We start from the raw sequence: 14543 nt of genomic DNA, 5'->3' as shown, positions 1-14543 counted from the left end.
CCCTATTATCATTTTTGTGGAAATTGATTATATATATGTGGTATCTGGAGTCTTTATGTTCCATTGAATTATATATCTAAAATCATTATCTTGACTACTATAGCTTTGTAGTAAATCTGGAAATTAAGTCGTCTAAGTATTTGTTCTCAAAAATATTTGGCTATTCTATGTCCTTTGCAATTTTGAATTTCCAGTTTTAGGACCAGCTTGCTAATTTTCACAAACCAGAAACCTGCTGGGATTTTTATTGGAATTGCTTTGAATATTTAGATCGGTTTGAAGGAAATGGAATTGTAAACAGTATTGAGTTTTCCAGTTCGTGAACACTGTATGTGTTCATTTAGGTCTTCTTTTGAGCCTATCGAAGTTTAGTTGGACAGTATTTTTTTCTCTTAGCAATGGATAATGTCCATTCATTATTTTTTGGCCTGCATATATTTTTTTTTTTCATGGAAACTAGATACTCTTTACTAGTTAATTGAAATAAAAATTGACGATCCTGCATTTTTAAAAAGCCCTTTACATAAAATAGAACTTCTAATTGAGTGATATGAATTGGACACACTATGGTTGCAACACAGATAAGATTTCCTCACACCACTTCCTGGATATTGATTTGATACCCTCCTTCAAAAAAAATCCTATAAAATGCTTCAGAGCTCCTTTGAAATTGCAATAGTGCAGTAAAACCACAAGTGTATGTTATTTCAAATATAAAAAGCCAACAGGCATTTTTTGTGTGCAATTTTTTAAAACAAATCATAAGTTGAAATATCAAATCTGCACAAGGCTGTCCCTTCATAGAAGCCAAGAAACTGTCCACGCATCAGGTCGGAGGCCGTCCTGGGTGCTGTAGGCTGTGAAAGTGGGCTTCATTCAGGGTCTGGCTGATGTGGAAATAAGGACCTTGCCACAGCGCAGACTGCTGGCCATGGGCTGAGGGGTTTTAGGGCTGGATCCAGGCATGACCAGGTTTAAGCTGCTCTCTGGCCCCTTGGCCCTGTGAGGAATGTTGGTGCTACTGCTGCTCCCGCTACTGTCACTGCTTGGACTCTGTGTCCTAGGAATCCTGAAAGACAGAGTTTCTACTACTCCTTTTGGTCTGTGGGGACAGAGGGGAGATGGTTATCTGCTTCATCGCCATTCCTTCTTTTCCTGGGGTAGAGGTGCTAGCTCATGGCAGCTGGTGGAGGGGAGCCAGGCGGTATAGAGGGGGTTGTGTTCCGGCGGCCGCCACACCCATCCCCTCTGCTGCCCTGCCTTCGGGTGGACGCTGCAAGCTGTGAGAACCCTTCCTACCCTTCCATCCGGCAGTACCCTGGCCTACATTTTTTTTTTTTTAAGCGAGAAGTCTGCTGGCATTATTATTCTCTGTGCAATGTATCTGTTTTTAAGCTTGGCTCTTTTTTTTTTTTTTTAAAGTATATGTTGATTGACTTTTATTTATGTGCAGTGCTGGGAATTGAACCCACTGCCTCACACATGCCAAGCAAGCGCTCTACCACTGAGCCACAACCCCAGCCCTAAGCTTGGTTCTTGAGCTATGGGTTTCTAGTTTCCATCAAATTTGCTTCACACACTCTGGTAATTCTTTATCTCATCCTTTTTCTTTTCTCCCTATATTTAACATCTAAAACTATTATTCACACCTGTGTCCCCTCATTAACAATTAAAATCCATGTCTGACTTGTTCATCATGGTATCCCCAGCAACCAAACAGGACCTGTTATAGGGTTGGTGCTTGGTATTTGTCAACTTTGTGACATTGCCTGCCTACAACATTCATTCACCACTTGAGTAATAACTGTGCTGACCTAATATTTTTACTTTGACTATTCACAACATTCTAGCATTACTGATTCCAGTGTCAGATACTGATAGGTTAAAACGGGAAAAAATTAGGTAGATTTTTCCAAATATTGTAGAAGACAGGTATAATTGCGAAATCACCACCACTATTAACATCTAGCTTAAGGAAAACAAAAACAACTTGATGTCAACTCTATAAAGCAATTGGAATTCCTCTCTACCTACTACCTCTAACCTTAGCTTTTGACCTGGAAAATAGATTCCTTGCCCTTGGTATTTTCCTATTATTAAGGAGTTTGGTTGAATAGGACAGAGGATAAAGAAGAGCAGTATCAGTGTGTGCCTATGTTCTCTTCTATCTGTAGACAACATAAAATGGGTACTCATTTGATCAATATAAATAAAATGCCTGCAATATTATCAAAATATTAAACCACAAATGTTTGCCTATATTTTTGAACAAACATTTACTTTCAGTGCTATTTCTTACTCGCTGCTTTTCACCATTTCTTTAGGTTTTTTTGGCGATTGGGAGTGTAGTCAGAAATTTTGCACCAAATTTCCAGTGACATTGTGTCTATTTGCAACAAGGTTTAAGTAGAACATTAGTTATCTGTTAAGCCCTTGGAAAGTTGTCTCTGTCTTTGTCAGTTATGAAGACATTTTTTAGAAAAACACTATTCAATCAGAAAATATGGCCTGTCCAAAGAAGTTTGGGTAGAGGAAAACATTAATTAAAAGTCTTATCTTTGTATATAGTTACAGAAGGCTTGTAAGATACTAGCTGCCAGTACCTCTGACAGGTGCTTTCCAACAGGCTGTTTTAGAACTACATCTGTTACTGGAAAGTAGGTCAAGTGATACAATATCGAGTTTATTTGTAAAAATAAAGGTAGTACAGAAGGATGATGACAGAGAAAACTAAAAACAAAATCACATCATGATTTAGAACAAAAATGGAATGAAAAGTATCAATATTATATCCTTATATTATGTACCCTTCATTGGTTTAAGAACTCCAATTTTAAAAATAGCACTCATTCAGTCAAGTAGGAGAACCAAGAAAAGTGTGGAGCCTGGAAAACAAGGTTGAAAGTGTTTCAAGTAAAAGGATCAAATGTACTATTGGATAATCAAGGACTGAGAATTGACTGAGAGTTTAGAATTATGATGGTCACTGATAATCTTGACAAGTGTAATTGTCTCACAGTGGTAGGGTGAAAATATGATCAGAGTAGCCTTAACTGGTTCTTTAAGAGAGAATGGGAGCCAGGCATTGTGGCACATGCCTGTAATCCCAGAAACTCGGAAGGCTGAGGCAGGAGGATTGCAAGTTCAAACCCAGCCTCAGCAACTCAGTGAGACCCTGTCTCTAATAAGATATTTTAAAAAGGGCTGGGAGGGGCTTGGGCTGTAGCTCAGCAGTAGAGTGCTTGCCTCACACCTGTGAAGCACTGGCTTGATCCTCAGCACCACATAAAAATAAAGATATTGTATACATCTTTAAAAAGGAGGGGGCTGGGAATGTTGCTCAGTGGTTAAGCGCCCCTGGGTTCAATCCCTGGTATAATAATAATAACATAATAATAATAATAATAATAAGGGCGTGGTGATACATGACTGTAATCCCAGCAGCTCTGGAGGCTGAGGTAGGATCGCAAGTTCAAAGCCATCCTCAACAACTTACACCCCAAGCAAGATAGTGAGACTTTGTCTCAGAATAAAAAGTAAAAACGACTGGGATGTGGCTCAGTGGTTAAAGTGTCCCTAGGCTTGATCCAGATACTAATAAATAAATAAATAAAAGGAGAGGTATTGGAGATAATTCAAAATGAATGAAAAAGGATGAGTGCTTTTAGATTGATCATGCTTATAAAGCCTTGTCAAAGCTAGATAAGAGTGATATGAAAAGAGAAATGTCCTTTGGTACTGTTTTGTAATTTTTATTATAGAGGTCTTTTACCTCCTCAGATTTATTCATAGATCATTCCATTCATTCATTTGTACTGGATCAGGTTTATTCATTAGCAAAATGAATTCGCGTTTAGATTTATTCCATTTGGAGATGGGTTAGTATTAGAATCATCTATTAATGAGATATGTTTTAAGAGAAAAAACTTATGATCATGTCAATTAAAAAAGCCAAAAGAACTAAAAGGGAATTCTTAATTTGAGAAATGATTTCTTTTGAAACTTGCTACCAACATTTGTAATGATGAATAATTAGGCATATCCCTTTTTTTTTTTTTGGTACCAGGGGTTGAACCCTGGGGTACTCGACCCCTGAGCCACAGTACCAGCCCTTTTTTGTACTCTATTTAGAGACAGGGTCTTACTGAGTTGCTTAGGGCCTCACTAAATCGCTGAGGCTGACTTTGAACTCTCAATCCTCCTGTCTCAGCTTCCCAAGCCACTGATATTACAGATGTGAACCACTGCACCTAGCCACATCCCTTTTAAAATGAAGAAAAAGAAGTTCATGATCATAATCATAATTATAACTTCTAATTCATATTGTACTATAGATTTTTCCCAGTATTCTAAGATAAGAATGCAGGGAAAGAAGCCAAAACTGGGGCTGGGGATGTGGCTCAGCGCGCTCGCCTGGCATGCGTGCGGCCTGGGTTTGATCCTCAGCACCACATACAAACAAAGATGTTGTGTCCGCCGAAAACTAACTAAATAAATAAATAAAAAGACACTAAAAAAAAAAAAAGAAGAAGCCAAAACTACAAATAGAATACCTTGCAATTCACCTGCAACCAAGGAACACTTAATTGAGGCTTTATTAGTAAACCAGTGTTGGCTCTTCTCGGGGAAAACCAATACTTTTCTAGGAACATAAAAACAATTTTAACAGCCTCTATAAATAGAGACAAGAGAATTCTTTCCTGGTTCAAATAGCTATAGACTATCTTCAAACTTTTGGGATCTACCAACTCCAGCAGCCCTTGCCTGAGACAATGATCTAGTTGATTGATTTATTTAATTTTTTTTTTTGTTGTTGTTGTGCTAGCAATTGGAATAAGCACACTGAGTTACATCCCAGCCCTTTTCACTTTTTGATTTTGAAGCAGCGTCTCACTTAGTTGCTGAGGCTGGCCTCAAACTTGAGATCCTTCTGCCTTAGCCTCCTGAGTTGCTGGGATTATAGGCATGTGCCACCTGAAATTTTAATGATATTAATTTTTCTCATCCAAGAACATGTGAGGTCTTTCTGTCTTCCAGCGTCTTTTCCAATGTCTTTTTGTACTGTTTTGTAATTTTTATTATACAGGTCTTTTACCTCCTTGGTTAGATTTATTCCTAGGTCATTCCATTCATTCATTTATACTGGAGAATTAATCCAGGGGTGCTCTGCCACTGAGCTACAGCCCCAACCCTTTTTAAAAATTATATTATTATATTGAGACAGGGTTTAAGTTGCTGAGATTGGCCTTGAATTTGTGATTCTCCTGCCTCATGCTCCTGGGTTGGTGGAATGACAGTTGTACACTACTGTGCCTAGCTATTTATTTATTTTTGAGGCTATTATGAATGGAATTGTTTTACTGATTTACTTTTCAGTGAGTATATTAGTATATAGAGAAGTTATTGATTTTTGCTGACTTTGTATCCTACTATTTTGCTGAATTTTATCAGTTCTAGAAGTCTTCCAGTGAAGGTTTTTGGGTCTTCTAATCACAGATTCATATTATCTGCAAACAGTCTCTTCTTCCTTATTTATATTCCTTTTATTTCCTTCTCTTGCCTAATTTACCTGTCTAAAAATTTCTGTGAAAGTACTGTATTGAACAGGAGTGGTGGATGACCTTGTCTTATTCCTGATTTTAGAAGAAATCCTTTCAGTTTTTCTGATATACATGGCTGATCATTTTTTATTGAATGCTAGACATTGTGTAATTGGATACTGGATATTTTTAAAATTCCTATAAATATTCTTTTGTTTTTGTATCTAAATTACTTGGAAACACACTGATCCTTTCAGGTCTTATTTTTACATTTTGTTATGCAGGAACAGAGCAGTGTAGCCTATATCTAATAATTTCCCCCATTACCAAGACTAAATTTTTTTTTAGTTCTCTACCTAATGCTCCTATGAAATGTGAAGTTTTCCACTCAGGCTGGCAGAAAGAGGAACTGTTCCCAAATCCTTATTAGTTAAAAGAAAGATTGCTTCCTCTAATTTTAGGAGTAGTTCCTTCCCCAGGTTTAGGCAATTCTCTTGGATGCACAAACTGATCAGTAATAGGATTGAAGAATCCTCGGAAGATCACAGTTCTCTCTGTGTGACGTTCTCTCCTCTCTAGTACTCTGCCCTGTGATTTTTGCTACTCAGACTCCAAGCTCCATCTCTTCAACTCAGGGATACGACATGCTTGATGTTCCCTTCTGCTCAAAAGCATGCAAATTCTGCAGGCAGTAATCTGGGTCAATAGTCTGCTCACCTTTCCATCTTCCAGACATCTCATATCCAATGTCTCGAAAATCTTTCATATATTTTGTCTAGTTTTCCTATTATCAGGTGGAGGGTTGAACCTGGGTTTTTGCTTGTTCATTTTGCCTGGGAGCATAAGTAGTGATGACAGTGATGACATTTTGTTGCCAGTATATATATTCTTGAATTGTTGTAGGGACAGACAAGGCAGGGCACAGAAGATAACAGGAAACAGTTTTATTTGTCTGCAGCCAGGTTCAGAGGGTACAGCCTTTACTGTAATCAATCAATCCCCTGAACCCCGAGTTCAGGTAGTTTCAGGACTTTACACCCAGCATGTAAGGGGAGGGGCTCAGAAGTTCACAGTCTGCTGAAGTTCACATAAAAGCAGCTTTTTCTTTCACTGTTTGGGCAGGTTAACCCTTCAGTGTGAAGCGTCATAGTTGCAGGCAACTGATTCCAGCTTAGAGGGACTTCTTCTCCCCTTTCTTTCCTTCCCCTGCCAGCTGTTTCACCAAGCCCAATTGGTAACTTCTCTTATCTTAGAAATGTAGACATCTCTGTGAAGTCCAGCTCAAGGCCAGAGGCCTTGTTTACACATTTCTACAAACTACTATACTGGATACATGTTTGTGAAAATAGTAAGGGGGTGTCCAGCACCTGGAGTGTTGATTTCTTCCTGGCTAGTGGCCAAGTAAAACAGGGCAACATGAAAATAGGAAATTTATCTACATTGAACTCTTTTGTAGACTCTCTTGTTGACAGTCCTAAAATCAGCCATGGTGAAGATTTCTGGAGAAGCCCAGTTAAGACTTTTCTGTGGAGAAGGCGGGTGCCACTTCAGAATGAATAAATGAGAATTTATGGAGTTAATCTTTGCATTGAATTGCAAGGATGTCTGACCAGTTTGTACTCACGATAACCCTATAATCATCATAAAAGTCCTCCCTTGATACTGTCAGGAGAGCATTCAAATCAGAACATCACTGGAAGAATCATTGACAGAACCATCTTGCCCTTATGGATAAGACCACTGGGTCCCTTCAGTGGTTTTATCTCTGGTAACATGAGAGAAGGTGTTATAAAAGGACAGAGGAGAATCCTTTTCTTACTCCTATGCTGGAGTAAGTTGTTGTCCCCAAAGACTTCTGGAATTCAGTGACTCAGCAACTGGGAGAGGGGGGTGAATATTAAGTAAGATTATTTCCAAAATGATTCACAAAATGGTAATTACAGATCTCTAGATATATCTGCTGATCTTGAGTCTTGAGTCACTGTAGGCCCCTGCACTGATCTTGCTGTTTGATGTTTCCCCGCTTCATATGCACTGTCACGTCATCTTTCCCTTCCTTTATCAAACCCTACTTGTTCTTTCAGACTACATTCTTTTTCAACCTTCCTTAAAGGAAATTTCTCATTTCTTTGTTTATCCTACACAAACTCCTGTCACACTGGGTGATTTACTCTCCTAGCTCCACTCAAGCTGAAAGATCCTTGAGGGAAGAGGTTGTGTCTAAGCCAACCCGGTGCAGCACTTGGCACTCTGCAGGTTTTCACTCAAGTGTTGAACTTGCTGAATTCAGTGTGAAGCATCATAGTTGCAGGCAACTGATTCCAGTTTAGAGGGACTCTAGTGGCTTGGACCATAGAACAACTGCCACGAGATTTTTCCACTTAATATGGGAGTCACAATCCCTTTTTTTTCTTTTTGGTGGCAATGGGGATTGAACCCAGGTGCACTCTACCACTGAGTCACTTCCCCAGCCTTTTCTGTTTTGAAATGGGGTCTTGCTAAGTTTCCCAGGGTGACCTCAAACTTTGAATCTTTCTACAATACAGGGGTATATTACTGTGCCCTGCTCATAATCCTTCTTTTGCTACCCTCTCCAATTTTCCAGATGTGGAGGGTTCACCTTTGTATCTTCTTCTCCTTCAGTTGCCCTGACCCAGGCACCTGTGCAGGTACTTGTAATGGATCCTTTGCCAGATTAGAGTTGTCAGTCCCATTTCCCCAGGAATGTCTTTGCAGAAGGCTCCAGAGATTCCATGAGAATAAATCTAGCAATGGGTATAGAGCAATTGTACTCTCTTGCTCTTACAAATATATTTATTCATATCATTCCTTCATTAGGTTTGATAATATTTATCTTTTCTGAGTATCTAGAGGGGAAGACACTATCCCCTGTATCTGGGAGCTTACAATGATTCAGACATTTGGAAGGTACTTCAGGAGACCCTACAAAGTAAACGTGGACCTAACTGCATCTATTCTTTATATCTGCTGTCTAGTCTACACTCTCACAAGTATACACAAAGGACATTCACTGTGCACTAATTGTAGCTGCAAAACTACCCGTCAGTGTACTTTAGAATCCTTTAAAGCATTTCAAAAGGGTGATGGAGCAGTGTACTTTAGAATCCTTCAAAGCATTTCAAAAGGGTGTGGTACTTGCCTGTGGTCTCAGCTACTCGGAAGGCTGACACAGAAAGATCACTTGAGCCCATGAGTTCAAAACGAGATTGGCTGGGGATGTGGCTCAAGCGGTAGCTTGCTTGCCTGGCATGCGTGCGGCCCAGGTTCGATCCTCAGCACCACATGCAAACAAAGATGTTGTGTCTGCCGAAAACTAAAAAATAAATATTAAAAAATTATCTCTCTCTCTCTCTCAAGAAAAAAAAAAATCCATTGTTTTTTTTTTTTTTTTTAAAAAAAAAAAAAAAAACAGATTGGGGAACATAGCGAGACCCCAGCTCAAAAAAAAAAAAAAAAGTGATGAAAATATATAAATAGTGACATGGAAAGAGTTTCCTACTACTATGTGAAAAACAAAAATGAGCACAGAACAGGACATGGATGTCTGACAGGGTTCATCTTTGGAGAGGAGAATCGGGGAGGGTGAAATAAAGGGAGAGGTTTTTATTTTTTTAATTTAAACAAAATTTTAGCAAGAGGCTTAAATTAATGTATTGTTTATATACATATATATTTCTTTAAAAAATTTAAGATAACCCAGACCATTGGTTCCTGAGTGATTTCACCTGACAGGTAGCTCAAAAGTATAACTGACCTAACTAGACGAATCCAATTCAGACTTAAAGTCAAGTCAAACAAAATCCCTTATTTTGTAGCACATGGCTCACAACACGACTTTATTAGTGAAATTTAAAAATCAGTATTAAATAATATTTGTAGCTATATCTAAAACAAACTTAAAAAAGAAAACACAACTTGTAAATAAATAAATTTGTCTTAACATTACTTGTTAAAAACTTGCAATTTCCCGTTTTTCACCTGCTTGAGTGCTCTATGTTGATGAGTCTATAAAATATTGTCCACTGTGCTACCTGAGTTTTAAATTCATTTAATTTGAAGGAGAAAAAAGGTGGTTTTGTAGAAAAACTAATTGTCAAAAATAAAAATATAAAGAATCATTTCAGAAAAACAAACTTGTATTTTATAATTTATAAGTATCTTGGCAAGTCTGCAAATTTTAAAATGTTACTTTAAAATTTTATTTTATAGTACTTTACACAAAATGATGCACCAAATAACAGTTCCTTTGGTCATGATTCTAATGAACCACTTCAAAATGTTATCAGCTATTCTGTATAGTTTTAATGCTACTTTTGTCATTGTAAGCAGCCGAGTCAAAAAAATAAAAGCAAAGAAGTTACTAAGCATCTGTATTTAGCCCCAGGTAGTCCATCAGTTATATGATTATATTAATAAACAATAAGAACTGCAGTTTCAGGGGATCTGGGGTTGTGGCTCAGTGGTAGAGCGCTTGCCTAGCATGTGTGAGGCACTGGGTTCAATTCTCTGCACCACATATAAATAAATAAAATAAAGATCCATCAATATGTAAACCAAAAAAATGTTAAAGAACCACAGTCTCCTTTCCTAAACAACCAATTATGAAAACGAAAAAATAATCCATCATATTAGGTCTTAGCATGCTGAAAGCTTAAGGAGATGATACAAAAACATTTTTAGTACCATTCGATTGTTTGGGGGGGGCATGGTCGAATTTCCAAATGGAGGAGAATAAGTCCAAATATAAAATTTTGTTTGGCTTATAAGAGTAGCATTCAGTACATATTAATATGATTTAGATTCTCAAGTTCATTTAGTTGAACAGCCAGACATCAAAGGCTATCAATTTGTACATTCCTTTGTCTTTGGCAGCCCTAAAAATTTTGCAGACATCTAAGATTTTTCATTGTGCCTCAGTTTCTTTGCATATTAAATACAGGAAAGCTAAATGGCCAAGCTCATACCAAGACAAGTCTCTTAACTTCATCTCCCCATAAAGGACATCATCATTCATTGACAATGAGCTTTATAACTTAAAAATTACTCTATAAAATTTTAAGTTAATTTTAACTTAGTTTTTGTTTTGTTTTGGTACCTGGGATTGAACTCAGGGGCACTTAAACACTGAGCCACATCCCCAGCCCTATTTTGTATTTTATTTAGAGGCAGGGTCTCACTGAATTGCTTAGGGCTTCACTAAGTTGCTGAGGCTGGCTTTGAACTCTCGATCCTCCTGTCTCAGCCTCCAGAGCTGCTAGTATTATAAGCTGGTGTTAAATAGGCACCACCTATTTATATAGGCACCACTACTCCCAGCCTTAGTTTTAATAAAATTTAAAACTGCCAATTAACAATCAGAAACAAATATAATACTGAAATTGATTTTCTATTTTTAATATGCAATAAACTTAATTCTCCAATGACAGAGCCAGTACAATGAGTGAGGCTTGCAAGTTAACTACTTTTTCTCAGTAAGATGAAAAGCCTTATTCCATTCAGCAATATGGTCCATTGTACCGGAGTACACATGTGAAAAACAGAAGTTGTTATTGGTGCCAGGTTATCTTTCCTTGGTCATTGCTCTCTGACACAATGAGATTTCACTCACCTTCACACCTGGGGCACGCATGGGCACGCATGGCCTTGTAGTTGACTCCTATCTCTCATCACTATATTTTGAAATAGTGCTACCAACGCAGTCTCATTATTTCTTCACGTGGGAAGATTTGGAATTATTTAGCCCACTGGACTATTGTACAGCACAACCGGAACTTATCATTGCTTTCCTGGGATTCAAATAGGGTTGACACTCAAACTGGCTACTCCATGTTTTTAAAATCTATATGTGTGAATACATTATATATGTAAACAAATTTTATGTATATTATACATATATAAAAATAACATCATTTTCAGTCAACAGGACATTTTTGGAAGCATCCAAATTAGCTCCTTATGACTGCTCTAGCAGTGCATTTGCCTTCTGCCAAGTAGAGTGATATCCGTGTTAAGTACTAGCAATGGAAATTTTGATCAGATTTACCCATGCAACTGTGCGAATGATAAAACACTACGACAGTTCTGGCACATCCAACCACACCTGGGTGTTGACTGCTACTGAACTGCCTACAAACTTGAGATGAGGTAGAGTTTGAATCTAGATCCCTAAAGCTAGAAGCAGGCACACATAGAACAGTGTTCATCAGACATGCTGAGGTAAACTGGAGGGGACATGGGGCTTGATGGACACCTCATTACATTCCTTTATAATAAATTATTATGAAATTATAAATTATAAACAAAAATAGAGGGAATATACGTATCCCATATCAGATATTTAAGGGTACAGAACTTTTAAAAAATATTTCAATTGGTGCATTATAATAGTGGGATTCATTATGCCACATTCATACATGTACATAATTTGATCAATCTCATTCCCCAGGACCTCCCCTCCCCTCTTACCATCCACCTACTCCACTCTTTTGATCTAAAGGTACAGAACTTTGAACAATTTTTTTTTAGATGGACACAATACCTTTGTTTTATTTATTTAGGTTTACATAGTGCTGAGGATCAAACCCAGTGCCTTACACATGCTAGACAATCTCTCTACCACTGAGCCACAACCCCAGCCCAAGTCATTTGTCTTTTAAACTACTTTTTAATTTTTTTATTTGTTCTACTTAGTTGTACATGACAGCAGAATGCATTTCAATTCATCGTACACAGAGTGCAACATTTCAATTCTCTGGTTGTACATGGTATAGAGACGCACTATTTGTGCAATCATACATGTACCTAGGGTAATGATGTTCATTTCATTCCACCATCTTTCCTATTTTCATAACTCCTTCCCACCCTCCCCTTTGCCCAATCCAAAGTTCCTCCATTCTTCCCATGCACCCCCCCATCATAGATCATAATCCACTAATCAGAGAAAACATTTGGCCTAACTTTGAACACATTTTAATAGCCTATTTTATATTTGAAATTGCTACAAATTCTTTTTTTTTAAAGAGAGAGTGAGAGAGGAGAGAGAGAGAGAGAGAGAATTTTAATATTTATTTTTTAGTTATCGGTGGACACAACATCTTTGTTTGTACGTGGTGCTGAGAATCGAAACCGGGCCGCACGCATGCCAGGCGAGCGCGCTACCACTTGAGCCACATCCCCAGCCCCTGCTACAAATTCTTGATCAAAACTTTATGATGATCTCATCAAATTTTTAAAAATCATTCAGGATCAATTTTGTATGCATAATTGGGTGATGGAATTTATAGAAGTTGAATTTATATTTAAAGACTAATACCTCTTTTTATTCTTTCACTGATAAATGTAATATTAAACACCCATCCAAAATATTCTTATAAATATTCCAAAATAATCACATTGTACTTTGCAAAAAAGCACATTAGGACAGTCATGGCTGCCAGCTTAGGTGCCTCAATTTGGTCTGTCAGCCACAAAGGTCCAGAGTGCTGCCTGGAGCTGAATCCACCAGGAACCCACACTGCCTCTGTGCCTCCCCAGCATCTGCATGGTGCTGTGTGCTAGGCTCCAAGTCCCGGGAACATGAACTTCTCCAGCTAGAGCATGGGCTCGTGTCCATTAGACAATAAGATCTGCAGAAAGCCAGGTGCTACATACCATACATTGGTCTCGCTCAGCCTTTCTAGCAGAGCAGCAGTATCTGGATGTTATTGCTATCAGTGAAGACCAGGGACACCAAGACAGGTTTGGGTCCTGGTGGAAAAAAAAGGGGTCTAAGTGGCTAGATATCTTTATGGGGATTTGAAGTAGGTAAAACCCAACTGGCCCAGGCTGCTCCTGGTCTGCAAGGCTGGTGATCTGCACCAACTTGCTTCATGCCTTCCCCCCTTCTCCAGTCTGGTGATACCTCAGAGAGATGCAGTCTATTCCACTATGCTTGTGCCTCTACACCAAGGAGCTCTGGAGGAGGTAGATGCCATGGGAGGACCCTGGATGAAGGTATCATAGGACACACTGGTAGCCCAATAGGGCAGCACTACCAAGAATGGAGGATATGAGATCTTACCCTGCTTGTAAACTAACCAGCTGGCCTGCCACAGCTTCATGGATGCTGGCAGGCTCCTGGGACTTTACTACTATGGGAACACCAGGCAGCACGGGCTTGAGATCATATCAGCTCCACTCGCCCTGCAAGTCCCCCAAGGAGGTAACATGGAGGAACAGGCCAAGTGGATGTTGCACACTGGATGATCTATGCCATAGCTGAGAAAACTCCCGAAACATAAGAGGAGCTGCTCTACTAGCCGGCTTGTCCCACCTATGCCCTGCAGGAAGACAATGGTCTTCATTATTCTAGTAAGAAAACCAATCTGTTCTCTGCCTGGACAAACACCTTGAAAAGATAGTCTGGGATAAAAGCTGTCACAAAATAGGCAGAAATGCCATGGAAAATTGCTCAATACACAGCAATCTCCCCTGTGGCACCTGGGTGGGAAACTGCTTTCCCAATTTAAGAAGGAGGGAGTCCCTCAGGCAAAAGAACTGATTTCATGTAGGCTAACAACTCTCCAGAAGTTGCAGCCACTAGTCCTGTTGGGTTAATGTAGCTGTAGTTAACAGCTACACCTCCCTAGGCCTGTTGACAGGACCAGTGCCCAGTATGTAGTAGTCCAGGGCCTGCTGGCCACGTCTGACACATAATTCTAAGCTGGCAAATATTTTGTAAATTTACGCCAATTAACAAAATTTATCCCTCACACTCTGAAGGACTAACTTCAGTAACCACCTGAGCTTTTCCATTCAGCAATTAAAAAAATTCAGAACTGCCCTTTTTTAAAAAATATTTTTAGTTGTAGATGGACACAATACCTTTATTTATTTATTTATTTTTAATGTGGTGCTGAGGATCAAACCCAGTGCCTCACACATGCAAGGCGCGCCCTTTACCACTGAGTCACAACCCTAGCCCAGAACTGCTCTTTTTAATGG

General features: G+C 38.8%; 1 pseudogene; it reads right to left on the bottom strand.

Moving 5' to 3' along the window:
* Nucleotides 1–826: 826 nt before the first annotated feature.
* LOC143398202 (protein VCF1 pseudogene) lies at nucleotides 827–11190 on the bottom strand (annotated as a pseudogene).
* Between the last annotated feature and the right edge of the window lie 3353 nt (nucleotides 11191–14543).

Source organism: Callospermophilus lateralis, chromosome 4 (assembly GCF_048772815.1).
Source record: "Callospermophilus lateralis isolate mCalLat2 chromosome 4, mCalLat2.hap1, whole genome shotgun sequence".
Classification (NCBI taxonomy): Eukaryota; Metazoa; Chordata; class Mammalia; order Rodentia; family Sciuridae; genus Callospermophilus; species Callospermophilus lateralis.
The sequence above is the reverse complement of the archived record's forward strand: the minus strand, read 5'-3'. Positions and strand labels throughout refer to the sequence as shown.